The sequence below is a fragment of the Ranitomeya imitator genome, chromosome 3 (assembly GCF_032444005.1).
Source record: "Ranitomeya imitator isolate aRanImi1 chromosome 3, aRanImi1.pri, whole genome shotgun sequence".
Classification (NCBI taxonomy): Eukaryota; Metazoa; Chordata; class Amphibia; order Anura; family Dendrobatidae; genus Ranitomeya; species Ranitomeya imitator.
Window position 1 is genome coordinate 845,528,947 of NC_091284.1, and position 18,305 is coordinate 845,547,251.

Consider the following 18,305-nt stretch of genomic DNA (forward strand, 5'->3'; position numbering starts at 1 on the left):
GGGGGAATTACTAGGCTAGTTGTGTGAAATGGGCGCGACAAACTAGCCACACATCCACACTCCCACCCAGGGGAGTGGTTAAGGGTATATAATGTGACCAGGGTGTGGGTCACATGTTCCTGTGTGGTTCCTGTGGAAGGTTCTGGAGAGCCTGGGTGTTGGGAGGTCCTGGGAGTACGACTGGATCCCTGAATAGCGCACAGTGACTGTGGTTCTGGATGGTCTATGTCGGGGAAGCTACCGTCCTTCAGTGGCTCTGGACTGACTGATGTGTGCCGGCCAGGCAGGTTGGTGAACCCCGTAAGGCAGCTTTCCCGGAGGAGTGGACTGACGAGGAGTCAGCAGGTGGAGCAGGAGCTCCCCTAAGGTACCTGTACAGACTGTTGGTGCTTGTGAAATGAACTGTGTGGTAACCCACAGCAACTGGTCAGGAGAGGACCAGCGTGGTTAGTTGCTGCAAACCGTAATGTCGTATGTTGGTGCCTGTTGTGCTCCATGGACATTGGTGAAGTGTACGGCGTACGGACACCCATGGTAACTGGGCGAAGTGAGAGGTCCAGCATGTTTAGTGTCTGTGAGACAAAGCCGTATATGAAGTGTACAAGATAAAGCTGCAAGTTAACATCACCAGTTGGTGCCGGTTGTGTTTGATGAATGTATAATATGAACTGTGCATAACCCGGTTTATGACAATTTAATAAACCGTATGGACTGTTTTGTGTTAAAAAATCGTGCCTGACTACGTTAATCCCATGCCAAGCGAGTGTCCCCCAATACACTTAGTGAGCGCAATCTTACACTCCTAATGTAGGGGCTTTTTGCGCCACAAAGCATATGTCAGACTTGTTGATCTTTGCCAGCTCATCATCACAAGGTACCGTCACATTAAGCAACGCTGCAGCGATATAGACAATGATGCCGATCGCTGCAGCGTCGCTGTTTAGTCGCTGTGTGGTCGCTGGAGAGCTGTCACACAGACAGCTCTCCAGCGACCAACGATGCCGAAGTCCCCGGGTAACCAGGGTAAACATCGGGTAACTAAGCGCAGGGCCGCGCTTAGTAACCCGATGTTTACCCTGGTTACCAGTGTAAATGTAAAAAAAAAAAAAAAAAAAACTACATAGTCACATTCCGGTGTCTGTCCCCCGGCGTCAGCTTCCCTGCACTGTGTAAGAGCCGGCCGTAAAGCAGAGCGGTGACGTCATCACTGTGCTCTGCTTTACGGCCGGCCGGCGCTGACACAGTGCAGGGAAGCTGACGCCGGGGAACGCGACACACCGGAATGTGAGTATGTAGTGTTTGTTTTTGTTTTTTTTTTACAATGGTAACCAGGGTAAACATCGGGTTACTAAGCGCGACCAGCGATGTCACAGCAGAATCCTGATCGCTGCTGCCTGTCAAACACAACGATATCGCTATCCAGGACGCTGCAACGTCACAGATCGTTATCGTTCTAAAGTTGCTCAGTGTGACGGTACCTTTAGTAACACATGGAATTATGTCTTTTATTCTGATATTGGAGACTGTAGGTCTTGGAGAAAATCATGGCTGCATTAGATTAATTCTTTCCATGACGAGTTCCACAATTATCATTAATTTAATGGCTGACAAGAATGTATACACCGTACACTGGAGATGTGACACACACGTGTATATATATATACACCGTACACTGGAGATGTGACACACACGTGTATATATATATACACCGTACACTGGAGATGTGACACTGGGGATCATACAGCTCTGTACACACACGTGTATATATATACACCGTACACTGGAGATGTGACACACACGTGTATATATATATATACACCGTACACTGGAGATGTGACACTGGAGGATCATACAGCTCTGTACACACACGTGTATATATATACACCGTACACTGGAGATGTGACACACACGTGTATATATATATACACCGTACACTGGAGATGTGACACTGGGGATCATACAGCTCTGTACACACACGTGTATATATATACACCGTACACTGGAGATGTGACACTGGAGGATCATACAGCTCTGTACACACACGTGTATATATATACACCGTACACTGGAGATGGTGACACTAAAGGATCATACAGCTCTGTACACACACGTGTATATATATACACCGTACACTGGAGATGTGACACTGGGGATCATACAGCTCTGTACACACACGTGTATATATATACACCGTACACTGGAGATGTGACACTGGAGGATCATACAGCTCTGTACACACACGTGTATATACACCGTACACTGGAGATGTGACACACACGTGTATATATATATACACCGTACACTGGAGATGTGACACTGGGGATCATACAGCTCTGTACACACACGTGTATATATATACACCGTACACTGGAGATGTGACACTGGGGATCATACAGCTCTGTACACACACGTGTATATATATATACACCGTACACTGGAGATGTGACACTGGGGATCATACAGCTCTGTACACACACGTGTATATACACCGTACACTGGAGATGGTGACACTAAAGGATCATACAGCTCTGTACACACACGTATATATACACCGTACACTGGAGATGTGACACTGGAGGATCATACAGCTCTGTACACACACGTATATATACACCGTACACTGGAGATGTGACACTGGAGGATCATACAGCTCTGTACACACACGTGTGTATATACACCGTACACTGGAGATGGTGACACTAAAGGATCATACAGCTCTGTACACACACGTGTATATATATACCGTACACTGGAGATGTGACACTGGGGGATCATACAGCTCTGTACACACACGTGTATATATACACCGTACACTGGAGATGTGACACTGGAGGATCATACAGCTCTGTACACACACGTGTATATATACACCGTACACTGGAGATGTGACACTGGAGGATCATACAGCTCTGTACACACACGTGTATATACACCGTACACTGGAGATGGTGACACTAAAGGATCATACAGCTCTGTACACACACGTATATATACACCGTACACTGGAGATGTGACACTGGAGGATCATACAGCTCTGTACACACACACGTGTATATATACACCATACACTGGAGATGTGACACTGGGGGATCATACAGCTCTGTACACACACGTGTATATACACCGTACACTGGAGATGTGACACTGGGGGATCATACAGCTCTGTACACACACGTGTATATACACCGTACACTGGAGATGTGACACTGGAGGATCATACAGCTCTGTACACACACGTGTATATATATACACCGTACACTGGAGATGTGACACTGGGGGATCATACAGCTCTGTACACACACGTATATATACACCGTACACTGGAGATGTGACACTGGAGGATCCTACAGCTCTGTACACACACGTGTATATACACCGTACACTGGAGATGTGACACTGGGGGATCATACAGCTCTGTACACACACGTGTATATATACACCGTACACTGGAGATGGTGACACTAAAGGATCATACAGCTCTGTACACACACGTATATATACACCGTACACTGGAGATGTGACACTGGGGGATCATACAGCTCTGTACACACACGTGTATATATACACCATACACTGGAGATGTGACACTGGAGGATCATACAGCTCTGTACACACACGTATATATATACACCGTACACTGGAGATGTGACACTGGAGGATCATACAGCTCTGTACACACACGTGTGTATATATATATATATATATATACACCGTACACTGGAGATGTGACACTGGGGATCATACAGCTCTGTACACACACGTGTATATATACACACTACACTGGAGATGTGACACTGGGGATCATACAGCTCTGTACACACACGTATATATATACACCGTACACTGGAGATGTGACACTGGGGATCATACAGCTCTGTACACACACGTGTATATATATACACCGTACACTGGAGATGTGACACTGGGGATCATACAGCTCTGTACACACACGTATATATACACCGTACACTGGAGATGTGACACTGGAGGATCATACAGCTCTGTACACACACGTGTATATATACACCGTACACTGGAGATGTGACACTGGAGGATCATACAGCTCTGTACACACACGTGTATATATATATATACACCGTACACTGGAGATGTGACACTGGGGGATCATACAGCTCTGTACACACACGTATATATACACCGTACACTGGAGATGTGACACTGGAGGATCATACAGCTCTGTACACACACGTGTATATATATACCGTACACTGGAGATGTGACACTGGAGGATCATACAGCTCTGTACACACACGTGTGTATATATATATATACACCGTACACTGGAGATGTGACACTGGGGGATCATACAGCTCTGTACACACACGTATATACACCGTACACTGGAGATGTGACACTGGGGGATCATACAGCTCTGTACACACACGTGTGTATATATATATATACACCGTACACTGGAGATGTGACACTGGAGGATCATACAGCTCTGTACACACGTATATATACACCATACACTGGAGATGTGACACTGGGGATCATACAGCTCTGTACACACACGTATATATACACCGTACACTGGAGATGTGACACTGGGGGATCATACAGCTCTGTACACACACGTGTATATATACACCGTACACTGGAGATGTGACACTGGGGATCATACAGCTCTGTACACACACGTGTATATATATACACCGTACACTGGAGATGTGACACTGGGGGATCATACAGCTCTGTACACACGTGTGTATATATATATATACCGTACACTGGAGATGTGACACTGGGGGATCATACAGCTCTGTACACACACGTATATATATACCGTACACTGGAGATGTGACACTGGGGATCATACAGCTCTGTACACACACGTGTATATATATACACCGTACACTGGAGATGTGACACTGGGGGATCATACAGCTCTGTACACACACGTGTATATATATATATACCGTACACTGGAGATGTGACACTGGAGGATCATACAGCTCTGTACACACACGTATATATATACCGTACACTGGAGATGTGACACTGGGGATCATACAGCTCTGTACACACACGTGTATATATATACACCGTACACTGGAGATGTGACACTGGGGGATCATACAGCTCTGTACACACACGTATATATACACCGTACACTGGAGATGTGACACTGGGGGATCATACAGCTCTGTACACACACGTGTATATATACACCGTACACTGGAGATGTGACACTGGGGATCATACAGCTCTGTACACACACGTGTATATATATACACCGTACACTGGAGATGTGACACTGGGGATCATACAGCTCTGTACACACATGTGTATATATATACACCGTACACTGGAGATGTGACACTGGGGGATCATACAGCTCTGTACACACATGTGTGTATATATACACCGTACACTGGAGATGTGACACTGGGGGATCATACAGCTCTGTACACACAGTATATATACACCGTATACTGGACATGTGACACTGGGGGATCATACAGCTCTGTACACACACGTGTATATATATACCGTACACTGGAGATGTGACACTGGGGGATCATACAACTCTGTACACACACGTGGATATACACCGTACACTGGAGATGTGACACTGGGGATCATACAGCTCTGTACACACGTATATATACACCGTACACTGGAGATGTGACACTGGGGGATCATACAGCTCTGTACACACAGTATATATACACCGTATACTGGACATGTGACACTGGAGGATCATACAGCTCTGTACACACACGTATATATACACCGTACACTGGAGATGTGACACTGGGGAATCATACAGCTCTGTACACACACGTGTATATATACACCGTACACTGGAGATGTGACACTGGGGATCATACAGCTCTGTACACACACGTGTATATATATACACCGTACACTGGAGATGTGACACTGGGGATCATACAGCTCTGTACACACGTATATATACACCGTACACTGGACATGTGACAATGGGGGATCATACAGCTCTGTACACACACGTGTGTATATATACACCGTATACTAGACATGTGACACTGGAGGATCATACAGCTCTGTACACACAGTGTATATACACCGTACACTGGAGATATGACACTGGGGATCATACAGCTCTGTACACACACGTGTATATACCGTACACTGGAGATGTGACACTGGGGATCATACAGCTCTGTACACACACGTGTATATACACCGTACACTGGAGATGTGACACTGGAGGATCATACAGCTCTGTACACACGTGTATATACACCGTACACTGGACATGTGACACTGGGGGATCATACAGCTCTGTACACACACGTATATATACACCGTACACTGGAGATGTGACACTGGAGGATCATACAGCTCTGTACACACACGTGTGTATATATATATATATATACACCGTACACTGGAGATGTGACACTGGGGGATCATACAGCTCTGTACACACACGTATATATACACCGTATACTGGACATTTGACACTGGAGGATCATACAGCTCTGTACACACACGTGTATATATACACCGTACACTGGAGATGTGACACTGGGGATCATACAGCTCTGTACACACACGTGTATATATACACCGTACACTGGAGATGTGACACTGGAGGATCATACAGCTCTGTACACACGTATATATATATATACCGTACACTGGAGATGTGACACTGGGGATCATTCAGCTCTGTACACACACACGTATATATACACCGTACACTGGAGATGTGACACTGGGGGATCATACAGCTCTGTACACACACGTATATATACACCGTACACTGGAGATGTGACACTGGAGGATCATACAGCTCTGTACACACACGTGTATATATACACCGTACACTGGAGATGTGACACTGGGGATCATACAGCTCTGTACACACACGTGTGTATATATATACACCGTACACTGGAGATGTGACACTGGGGATCATACAGCTCTGTACACACACGTATATATACACCGTACACTGGAGATGTGACACTGGTGGATCATACAGCTCTGTACACACGTATATATATACACCGTACACTGGAGATGTAACACTGGGGGATCATACAGCTCTGTACACACGTATATATATACACCGTACACTGGAGATGTGACACTGGGGGATCATACAGCTCTGTACACACGTATATATATACACCGTACACTGGAGATGTGACACTGGAGGATCATACAACTCTGTACACACACGTATATATACACCGTACACTGGAGATGTGACACTGGAGGATCATACAGCTCTGTACACACACGTATATATACACCGTACACTGGAGATGTGACACTGGAGGATCATACAGCTCTGTACACACACGTATATATACACCGTACACTGGAGATGTGATACTGGAGGATCATACAGCTCTGTACACACACGTATATATACACCGTACACTGGAGATGTGACACTGGGGGATCATACAGCTCTGTACACACACGTATATATATATACACCGTACACTGGAGATGTGACACTGGGGGATCATACAGCTCTGTACACACACGTATATATACACCGTACACTGGAGATGTGACACTGGTGGATCATACAGCTCTGTACACACACGTGTATATATATACCGTACACTGGAGATGTGACACTGGAGGATCATACAGCTCTGTACACACACGTATATATACACCGTACACTGGAGATGTGACACTGGTGGATCATACAGCTCTGTACACACACGTGTATATATATACCGTACACTGGAGATGTGACACTGGGGGATCATACAGCTCTGTACACACGTATATATACACCGTACACTGGAGATGTGGCACTGGAGGATCATACAGCTCTGTACACACACATATATATACACCGTACACTGGAGATGTGGCACTGGAGGATCATACAGCTCTGTACACACACGTGTATATATATACACCGTACACTGGAGATGTGACACTGGGGATCATACAGCTCTGTACACACACGTATATATACACCGTACACTGGAGATGTGACACTGGGGGATCATACAGCTCTGTACACACACGTATATATATACACCGTACACTGGAGATGTGACACTGGGGGATCATACAGCTCTGTACACACACGTGTGTGTGTATATATACCGTACACTGGAGATGTGACACTGGAGGATCATACAACTCTGTACACACACGTATATATACACCGTACACTGGAGATGTGACACTGGAGGATCATATAGCTCTGTACACACACGTATATATACACCGTACACTGGAGATGTGACACTGGGGATCATACAGCTCTGTACACACACGTGTATATATATATATATATATACACCGTACACTGGAGATGTGACACTGGGGTTCATACAGCTCTGCACACACACGTGTATATACACCGTACACTGGGGGATCATACAGCTCTGTACACACACGTGTATATATATAAACTGTAGATGTGACACTGGGGATCATACAGCTCTGTACACACGTGTATATATACCGTACACTGGAGATGTGACACTGGGGATCGTACAGCTCTGTACACACACGTATATATACACCGTACACTTGAGATGTGACACTGGGGATCGTACAGCTATGTACACACACGTGTATATACACCGTACACTGGAGATGTGACACTGGGGGATCATACAGCTCTGTACACACACGTATATATACACCGTACACTTGAGATGTGACACTGGGGATCGTACAGCTATGTACACACACGTGTATATACACCGTACACTGGAAATGTGACACTGGAGGATCATACAGCTCTGTACACACACACGTATATATACACCGTACACTTGAGATGTGACACTGGGGATCATACAGCTCTGTACACACACGTATATATACACCGTACACTGGAGATGTGACACTGGGGATCATACAGCTCTGTACACACACGTATATATATACCGTACACTGGAGATGTGACACTGGAGGATCATACAGCTCTGTACACACGTATATATACACCGTACACTGGAGATGTGACACTGGGGATCATACAGCTCTGTACACACACGTGTATATTGTCACGATTCCCACCGTGACCGTCACCCCTACGTCACAGATTGAGGTGACTTGAGGCCAACAGACGGCTGTCACATGTGCAGGGGGGCTTATCTTAGTTATCCCTCCACTGCTACAATGTGATGAAACAACACACACAAGGCTATTGACCTCTTAGTTTACAGCAGGGGCTTATTCTAGGTATCCCACTACTTTTCTATATACCACGAACTGCAGGGATTTATGTATATCCCGCTTACAGTTCCACTTAACACTTGCAGCTCTCTGCCGCCCCCCTTACTCTCAGGTCAGATTAGGTACTGCACCCTGGGTAAATAGTCGCCAGAAAGGCTGCCTGCTATGTACTGGCTATTGGGCACGCTGCAGCGACGCGATAACTACTCCCACTCAGGCAGGAACAATAATTATTAACCCCGCAGCCGCTTCAGCATCACCCAAAAGTCTGCACACTATCGGTATCACTGCCACCAGCTTCGATTAAACGGGTCCGAAGCTAACCCAACACAACAGTAACAGTAGCGTATTTCACTTCAGAAGACTGGGTAAGTGTAGGGCATGGAGAACTGAACTAACATATAATAGTATGTCCCCTTAAAAATAATTAGGCCGTGCTTTATCAAAAATAGTTTATAAAGATGTTACAAATGAGACAATTGCAAATATGTACATGGGTAATTATAACATAAAGGGAATAAATGAGAAAAGATAACACTCACATATTAAAAGCATTGCAGGCATCCAGGCTAGTGCAGTTTCCATACATCCCAGTCCATGGGATGTACTCAGCTCTTCCAGGACAATAGGACAAAGCCGTCCAGAAGGAGAAATCAGCAAAAAGTGACTCCTCAGAGCCTGCCAGACACTTAAAACATTAAGGCTGTGACATCACAGAAAGGCTGGTTTATCCAGACCCTCCTCTCTCTACATTCTGCCTAAACTTTAAACTATTCTCTCTAATTTCTATAACTTCACTACAAAACATGACAGAGTCATACCAAACCCATAATTCATCTCGGATTAACGTGAGCATTCTAATGAGATCAAATATGTCCTATCTGGGATACATATTTACAGAGAAAACCCTACTTCTTTACCAGATGGAGTTAGAAACCCGAGTGTCATGAGATGTGTAGCTACACCGAGTGAGACTACGAATATATATTTTCGTATTTCTAGCTTAAATCGTTTGCCTAATATCTAACAAAAACTAAACAAAGAATCTTTCATGGATTTTTGGAGCCATTTTTCCTGTTCTAGCTGGACAAGGGCTTACACAGGAAATGCCAGTCGTAAATTCCGTTCGGCCATAAAACTTCCCCCAGTGCAGGGGCAAAGCAGCTCTTGGCTGAATGAAAGGGAAGGGGGGCTTGTTAGCCCACAGCCTTGAGCAAGAGAACTACTTATGATATTTCATACCATATCGTGACACCTCCCCCTTTTGGTGTGCGCTAGGGAGGCAGGACCTGATGGTTCTCCTCCATGCGCACCTCAGCAGGTTCACCCTGGTGGGCCAACCCATCACCATTGCCATGCTCTGGCTCCATGGTGCCTTCGCCTACCCGGTGCCCCAGGTAGTGAACCTCCCTCATGCCCATCTGACACTTTCCCGGCTTGATAGTCAGTCCTGCTTGGTGAATTCGCCTGAGCACCTCCTCGAGATGCTGCAGGTGTTCCTTCCAGGAGGGACTGAAGATGGCAATGTCATCCAAGTACGCCACGGCGTACGTCTCCAGTCCCTGAAGCAGGCGGTTGACCATCCACTGGAAAGTGGCAGGGGCATTCTTCATGCCGAAGGGCATGACCGTGGACTCGTACAGTCCAAAGGGTGTGATAAAGGCGGACTTCTCCTGCGCCTCAGGGGAATCTGCCAGTATCCTCGACTCAGATCCATTATTGTCAGGTATTTTGCGCCAGCTAACTTCTCAAGCAGCTCCTCGATGCGCGGCATTGGGTGCGCATCCGAGGCTGTGATGGCGTTGAGCCCCCTGTAGTCCACGCAGAACCGTGTGGTCCGGTCCTTCTTTGGCACGAGGACTACAGGCGATGCCCACGCGCTCTTTGACCGTCGAATCACCCCCAGCTGTAACATCTCATCGATCTCTTGGTGCATAGTCTGCTGCACCTGGTCAGAGATTCGATAGGGTGTTCGCCGTAGTGGGGCGTGATTCCCGGTGTCCACCTCGTGGACGGCTAACTCAGTCCTCCCAGGTCGGTTGGAGAACACGACCCGGAAAGGTTCCAGTGTGGTTTGCAACTGTACCCGCTGGGGTTCAGTTAACGAGGCGCTTACCTCCACATCCTCGATGGACCCATTGGCCTTGGCTTGGGCCAGCAAGTCCAGGAGGGTGTCTTCCCCACCGTCTTCGGGCAAGCTGCAGACCGGTAGGATGAAAGGTTCACGTTCGTGATGAGCCTTCATCATGTTGACGTGAAAGGCCTTTCGCCTACCCCGAGCGTGGTCAAGCGTGACCACGTACGTGACCGGGTTGAGCTGTTGGTGGACGACGTACGGGCCCTCCCAGGCTGCCTGAAGCTTATCCGTTGGTACGGGGACCAGCACCCACACCTTTTGACCTACGTGGTAGGTCCGCTCCCGGGCGTTCTGGTCGTACCAGTGCTTCTGATCAGCCTGAGCCTGCGTCATGTTGTCATGCACCAACTGCGTCAAGGTCTGCATCTTGTCACGGAAGCGCATGACATACTCCACTATGGACACTTCAGAAGGGTTCGGCTCCTCTTCCCAGGATTCTCTTACCAACCCAAGGGGTCCCCGAACTCGCCTGCCGTACAGGAGCTCGAAGGGGGAGAACCCCGTCGAGGCCTGCGGAACCTCTCGGTAAGCGAACAGCAGGTGTGGGAGGTACCGCTCCCAGTCGCGCCCTTGAGTCTCAACCAGCATGCGTAGCATCTGTTTGAGGGTACCATTGAAGCGTTCACACAAGCCATTGGTCTGTGGGTGGTACGCACTCGATACCAGGTGCTTCACCTGCATTTTCCTACAGAGAGCCTCCATTAAGCGAGACATAAATTGGGTCCCTTGATCAGTAAGCATTTCCCTGGGAAATCCTACACGTGAAAAGATGGCCAACAGGGCATCCGCCACCTTATCTGCCCTAGTTGACGACAGAGCTACTGCCTCTGGGTACCGGGTAGCATAGTCTACCACAGTAAGGATGTATTGCTTTCCAGAGCTGCTGGGGACGGCCAGCGGGCCCACAATGTCCACCGCGATCCTCTGGAAAGGCTCTTCTATCACTGGCAAAGGGATCAGGGGAGCCTTAAGAGCAGGCCCCGCCTTCCCCACTCTTTGACAAGTGATACAGGAGCGGCAGTAGTTTGACACATCTGTCCCCATCTTAGGCCAATAGAAGTGTTGAGACAGCCGGGCCTTAGTTTTGCTGATCCCCAAGTGTCCAGCTAGCGGGATCTCATGGGCAATCCGCAACAACTCACCCCGGAATTGCTGCGGGACGACCAGCTGTCTTTCCCTCAACCACTCCTTTTGTGATTCTCCGGGTACTGTCTCCCGGTATAACCTTCCTTGTTCCCAGAACACCCTCTCCTTATCAGTCACGGAGGTGGGCGTCTCGGCGAGTTGTCTCAAACTCTCTAGGCTCGCATCTGTGTGCAGAGCGGCCTGAAACTCCTGGCTAGGGGAAGCCAAAAGCGACGTCAGGGTCCCTTCCCCACGGGAACCCTCTTGGACCTGCTCTGGGTCCACCTCTGGTTCAGTCACAGTGGTGACTGAGGAGGGTCCGGAAGGCAGACAGTTATCTGCGTTCCGGGCACTCTGACTGCGGGTGACAGCAGCTACGTAGGCTGTCTCCCCGGGGGTTTCTACAGGCCCATCAGCCGGCGCTGCTATGGGCTCTACCTCCCCATCCACCCCCAACACTCCAGGGGCTGTGCTACTTATGGGCCAGTTACCTTCCTCGGTGGCACTGGTCACTTTCATGGCGTCACCTTCCTCACGGTTCCCATGCATCTCCCCATTTCCTGTAGCACCGACACTTGCCCCTGTTAGGGGTTCCTCAGCCGTCTCACTCCGCAGAGCGACGTGGCTGGGCACACCTGTACCTATGGACACATTAACCTCCACAGAAAAATCATTATCAGGTTCAGCTGGCACAGGTACAACATTTTCACCATCAATCCTAGGGAAAAAATCATTAGTAGATGCATCAACACAAGATAAAGCATGGTCAGGTAACACATGCGATTTCCCATCATCATCATCATCAGGGTTAACTTTACCCTCATTAGTAGATTGGGGAGGGGTGTCAGGGACGTAGTATGCCAACATCCTCCCCAAATCAGTTCCCAACAAAACATCAGTGGGCAGATTATCCGACAGCCCCACTTCCTTCACCCCGCTCCCAGCACCCCAATCAATAAAAACCCGGGCCATCGGTAAGGGACAGCTAATGCCCCCAATCCCAGTGACAGTTAGGGTTTTCCCCGGAATGATTTCTTCAGGGGCCGCCAGTTCGGGTCGGATGAGGGTTCGTTCAGCCCCGGTGTCCTTGAGGCCTGTAGCAACATGGCCTCCCACAGTGACGGGCTGTACGTTGTCACACACCCTCCCAACCACACCACCCACAAAAAGAACTGCTGCATTAGGCCCTGGGGCCTTGGCTGGGGGGTTCTTCGGCCTGTCTGGACAGAAGGTACTGATATGCCCAGGCCGCTTGCAGGTGTGACACGTGCGAGGTTCGGTGGTAGGTCTGGTGCTGTTGGCCACAGGGCCAGGACCTCGGGTGTGCTGGCTGGCAGGGGCACTGGCGTTGGTTGCAGGCTTACCCCCTCTCCAGCTGGTGGTGACTGGCTTCCGCGCTTCCGATCTACGGTTGGCCTCATAGGCGTCGGCAATCTGCGCTGCTTTCGTCACGTCTTTGGGTTCTCTGTCCATCACGAACTGTCGCACCTCAGCTGGGCAAAGATGAAAAAACTGGTCTTTGATCATCAGGTCTCGCAGCTGTGCAAAGGTGGTCACTGACAGTCCTTGGGTCCACTGGTCAAAGTGGGTCCCCAGTCCATGCACCACATCACTGTAACTGTCGTGTGGGCCACGTTGGAGGGTCCGGAACTTTCTACGGTACACCTCGGGTGTAAGCTGGTACTTGGCTATCAGGGCCTGCTTGATGGCCTCATAGTCACCATCTTGTTCTTGAGGGAGGGCAGCAAACGCCTCCAGAGCTTTACCTTTCAGCCCTGGTGTCAGGTATCGGGCCCATTCATCTGTAGGCAGCTGGTACTGCCTGCAGGCTTTCTCAAAGGCCCGCAGAAAAGTGTCCAAATCTCCGTCCTTCTCCATAACAGGAAAGTGATCAGGCCGGGGCTTCGGTGTCTGAGCGCTGCTAGGCTCACGGTTGGTCTGAGACAACCCCTGCATTTGCAGTCGGGCTAACTGCAGCTGGTACTCCCGCTCAGCTTGCCGCTCGGCTCGCTGGGCCTCTCTCTCAGCTCGGGCCTCTCTCTCGGCTCGCTCCTGGTATTGCTGGATCAGCTGCAGACGTCTCTCATGGTCGTCAATGGGGAATTCTTTCAAGGCCGCCTGCAGGTGGGGGTCCAATTCGCCCGGATTGCTAACAGGGCCAGCATTCAGTGGTTGGACCTCTGCTGCAGCACCATGTTCGCTGGTGCTGGCTTCTGCGGCCTCTGAGCTCTGAGATTGGTCTCGAGCGGCTTCCCATTGCACCAGATCTGCGACCAGTTGGGCTTTGTTTTTGCTTGCAAAGTCAATGTGCTGTGTCTTGCATAAGGCAACAAGGGTGTCTCTGGTCTGCTGCTCATAAAAGGTTTCTCCCAGCCCAACCATGGTTGCCAAATAAAAGATAGGATAGAAAAACGAAGAGAAAGGGAGGGGATAATTACCAGTACACAATTGTCTCACAACTAAAAAGCACTGAGTTCGTTCTCCAAACTTATTTGCGCAGAGTCCTCGCAAGAACTTTCTGCAAGTTTTTAGTGAGAGGAATGATTACTCAAACCAAATCACTAATGCTCTAAGATATCCCACCGCCTTGCCACCAATTGTCACGATTCCCCTGACCGCTGTCACCACTGGGTCAGGATTCACACCGTGACCGTCACCCCTACGTCACGGATCAGGGTGACTTTAGGCCAACAGACGGCTATCACATGTGCAGGGGGGCTTATCTTAGTTATCCCTCCACTGCTAACAATGTGATGAAAAACCACACACAAGGCTATTGACCTCTTAGTTTACAGCAGGGGCTTATTCTAGGTATCCCACTGCTTTTCTATATACCACGAACTGCAGGGATTTATGTATATCCCGCTTACAGTTCCACTTAACACTTGCAGCTCTCTGGCGCCCCCTTACTCTCAGGTCAGATTAGGTACTGCACCCTGGGTAATTAGTCGCCAGAAAGGCTGCCTGCTATGTACTGGCTATTGGGCACGCTGCAGCGACGCGATAACTACTCCCACTCAGGCAGGAACAATAATTATTAAAGCCGCAGCCGCTACCACATAACCCAAAAGTCTGCACACTATCGGTTTCACTGCCACCAGCTTCGATTAAACGGGTCCGAAGCTAACCCAACACAACAGTAACAGTAGCGTATTTCACTTCAGAAGACTGGGTAAGTGTAGGGCATGGAGAACTGAACTAACATATAATAGTATGTCCCCTTAAAAATAATTAGGCCGTGCTTTATCAAAAATAGTTTATAAAGATGTTACAAATGAGACAATTGCAAATATGTACATGGGTAATTATAACATAAAGGGAATAAATGAGAAAAGATAACACTCACATATTAAAAGCATTGCAGGCATCCAGGCTAGTGCAGTTTCCATACATCCCAGTCCATGGGATGTACTCAGCTCTTCCAGGACAATAGGACAAAGCCGTCCAGAAGGAGAAATCAGCAAAAAGTGACTCCTCAGAGCCTGCCAGACACTTAAAACATTAAGGCTGTGACATCACAGAAAGGCTGGTTTATCCAGACCCTCCTCTCTCTACATTCTGCCTAAACTTTAAACTATTCTCTCTAATTTCTATAACTTCACTACAAAACATGACAGAGTCATACCAAACCCATAATTCATCTCGGATTAACGTGAGCATTCTAATGAGATCAAATATGTCCTATCTGGGATACATATTTACAGAGAAAACCCTACTTCTTTACCAGATGGAGTTAGAAACCCGAGTGTCATGAGATGTGTAGCTACACCGAGTGAGACTACGAATATATATTTTCGTATTTCTAGCTTAAATCATTTGCCTAATATCTAACAAAAACTAAACAAAGAATCTTTCATGGATTTTTGGAGCCATTTTTCCTGTTCTAGCTGGACAAGGGCTTACACAGGAAATGCCAGTCGTAAATTCCGTTCGGCCATAAAACTTCCCCCAGTGCAGGGGCAAAGCAGCTCTTGGCTGAATGAAAGGGAAGGGGGGCTTGTTAGCCCACAGCCTTGAGCAAGAGAACTACTTATGATATTTCATACCATATCGTGACACACACACGTATATATACACCGTACACTGGAGATGTGACACTGGAGGATCATACAGCTCTGTACACACACGTATATATACACCGTACACTTGACCGCGTATAGCCAATAAAGGATCCTTTCCGTAAAGCATCCCCCACCCCCAACTACCTTGCCCCTCTTAACCCCTCCATCTATTACCCAGGAAAACACACCACCACGTTAATTTCCTTTTGGATAATTTGGCCACAGCGGCCATTTTATTAACAAACAAATACATAAATAACAACATGTAAACAGTAAATATAAAACCTCGAGGGGGGGCTCTTGGAGCTCAAAAATCTGGCTCATAATAGGCAGAGAGCCTACCCAAAATTTTGACCAAAAAACACGTATTTACCCTCAGCCGTAACCACCAGCTCGAGGGCACCATGTAACCCATTTCGGGCAAACCAACCACAAAGCTCCCGAGGTAAACACCCCGTCCAGAGCCCGTACCAAAAGCCAGATCAACCCTATCAGCATCATCACCAACTCCAAGAACCCCACCCCCCGCCACACACGAACAGCCCTGACCACCTCAGGCTCGTGAGTGCCCCACCACCGCCAAAGCTCTTTCTACTCCTTCCTGTAGACCGAGCGCCCATAAATCCATCCCGATCTCGTTAAGATGCACTCCATCATCCCTCCAGAAATTACCGACCCCGGCCTCCAGCTCGAAATGCCTCACGGCAATACCCCCATTCCGGGACACAAAACTCGCCACCATCCTGTTCAATTTTACCCTGGCTCTGTTAATCCCTTTATGGGAACGGGCCTCCCGCCACGTCTTCCGTGGCACAATGTCCAACCACACTGTCATCATACCGGGAAAAGATACCCACAGCCTCAACAAGTCATAACGGATATCCCGAATGAGCTCCCTCACGGGTTTTGCCCCCAAATCATTACCCCCCAAGTGAACCACTATAATATCCGGGGGGCGATCCAGACGGGCGGCGCGAGAGAATTCCGGCAAGAAACTACGCCACGACATACCACGAATCCCCATCCAACGGATGATCACTGCCTCTCGGCCGAAACCCAGTTGCCTACCATTCGCGCGCGCATCAGCCCGGAGGGCGCCCCAATATACGAAAGAGTGTCCGACAATCCACGCCAAAAGAGGGGCACGACCTGAAAAACACAACCACAATTAACAATCCGTAAAGACGCACTTCTTCACCCCGCATTGTTGATTTAATGCCGCACATAAGACAGGTAACGATTAGAACTCCACCTGCCTATTTTCTTGATCACCTCCGGCCCGAGGCCCAAACCATCGGCCTCAGATGCGGCCCCAATCCTAAAAGAATGCGAGCCGAAATTTTCCGGGTTAACACCCAGTAAACCCAAGCCCTTCTTCAAAATGGCTACAAACTGGAAACGTGACAAGAAATCCCCTTCTTGGTGTTGCAACAGAGGGCCTGACCTGACCGATGACAAATTCCAATATGCCTTTAAGCAGCGTTGCGGACACATCCCGCTACCCGCCACTCTTCCTAGCACTACTTTCTTTCCCCTACCTAGCTGATCCGTCTTTGAACGCCTTATCCAAAAAGCAACTCCCATTTCCCAAAAAACCACATCTTCCGCCAAAAGACCACCCGACCTGTCCTTGCTCGGGGAAACCAATTCACCCAGACGCAAAGCACCAAAAAACGCTAAAGAAAAAGCCAATCGAAACAGTACCACCTCGAACTGAGATGAACAAATTACGCCCAATGCCTCCCCTAACCGCTGCAACATCCCAAAAGAAATGGGCCTACGTTTATCAAAAGTCGAATTAC

The 18,305-nt window shown here is 48.3% G+C and overlaps 1 protein-coding gene across 1 annotated transcript in view; it reads left to right on the forward strand.

Moving 5' to 3' along the window:
- Positions 1-348: 348 nt before the first annotated feature.
- LOC138671449 (zinc finger and SCAN domain-containing protein 2-like) overlaps positions 349-18,305 on the forward strand; it is a 112,170-nt gene continuing 94,213 nt past the window's right edge. Inside the window, exon 1 of the mRNA XM_069759625.1 lies at positions 349-367. The gene's annotated coding sequence lies outside the window, so the exon portion shown is untranslated. The remainder of the gene's footprint in view (positions 368-18,305) is intronic.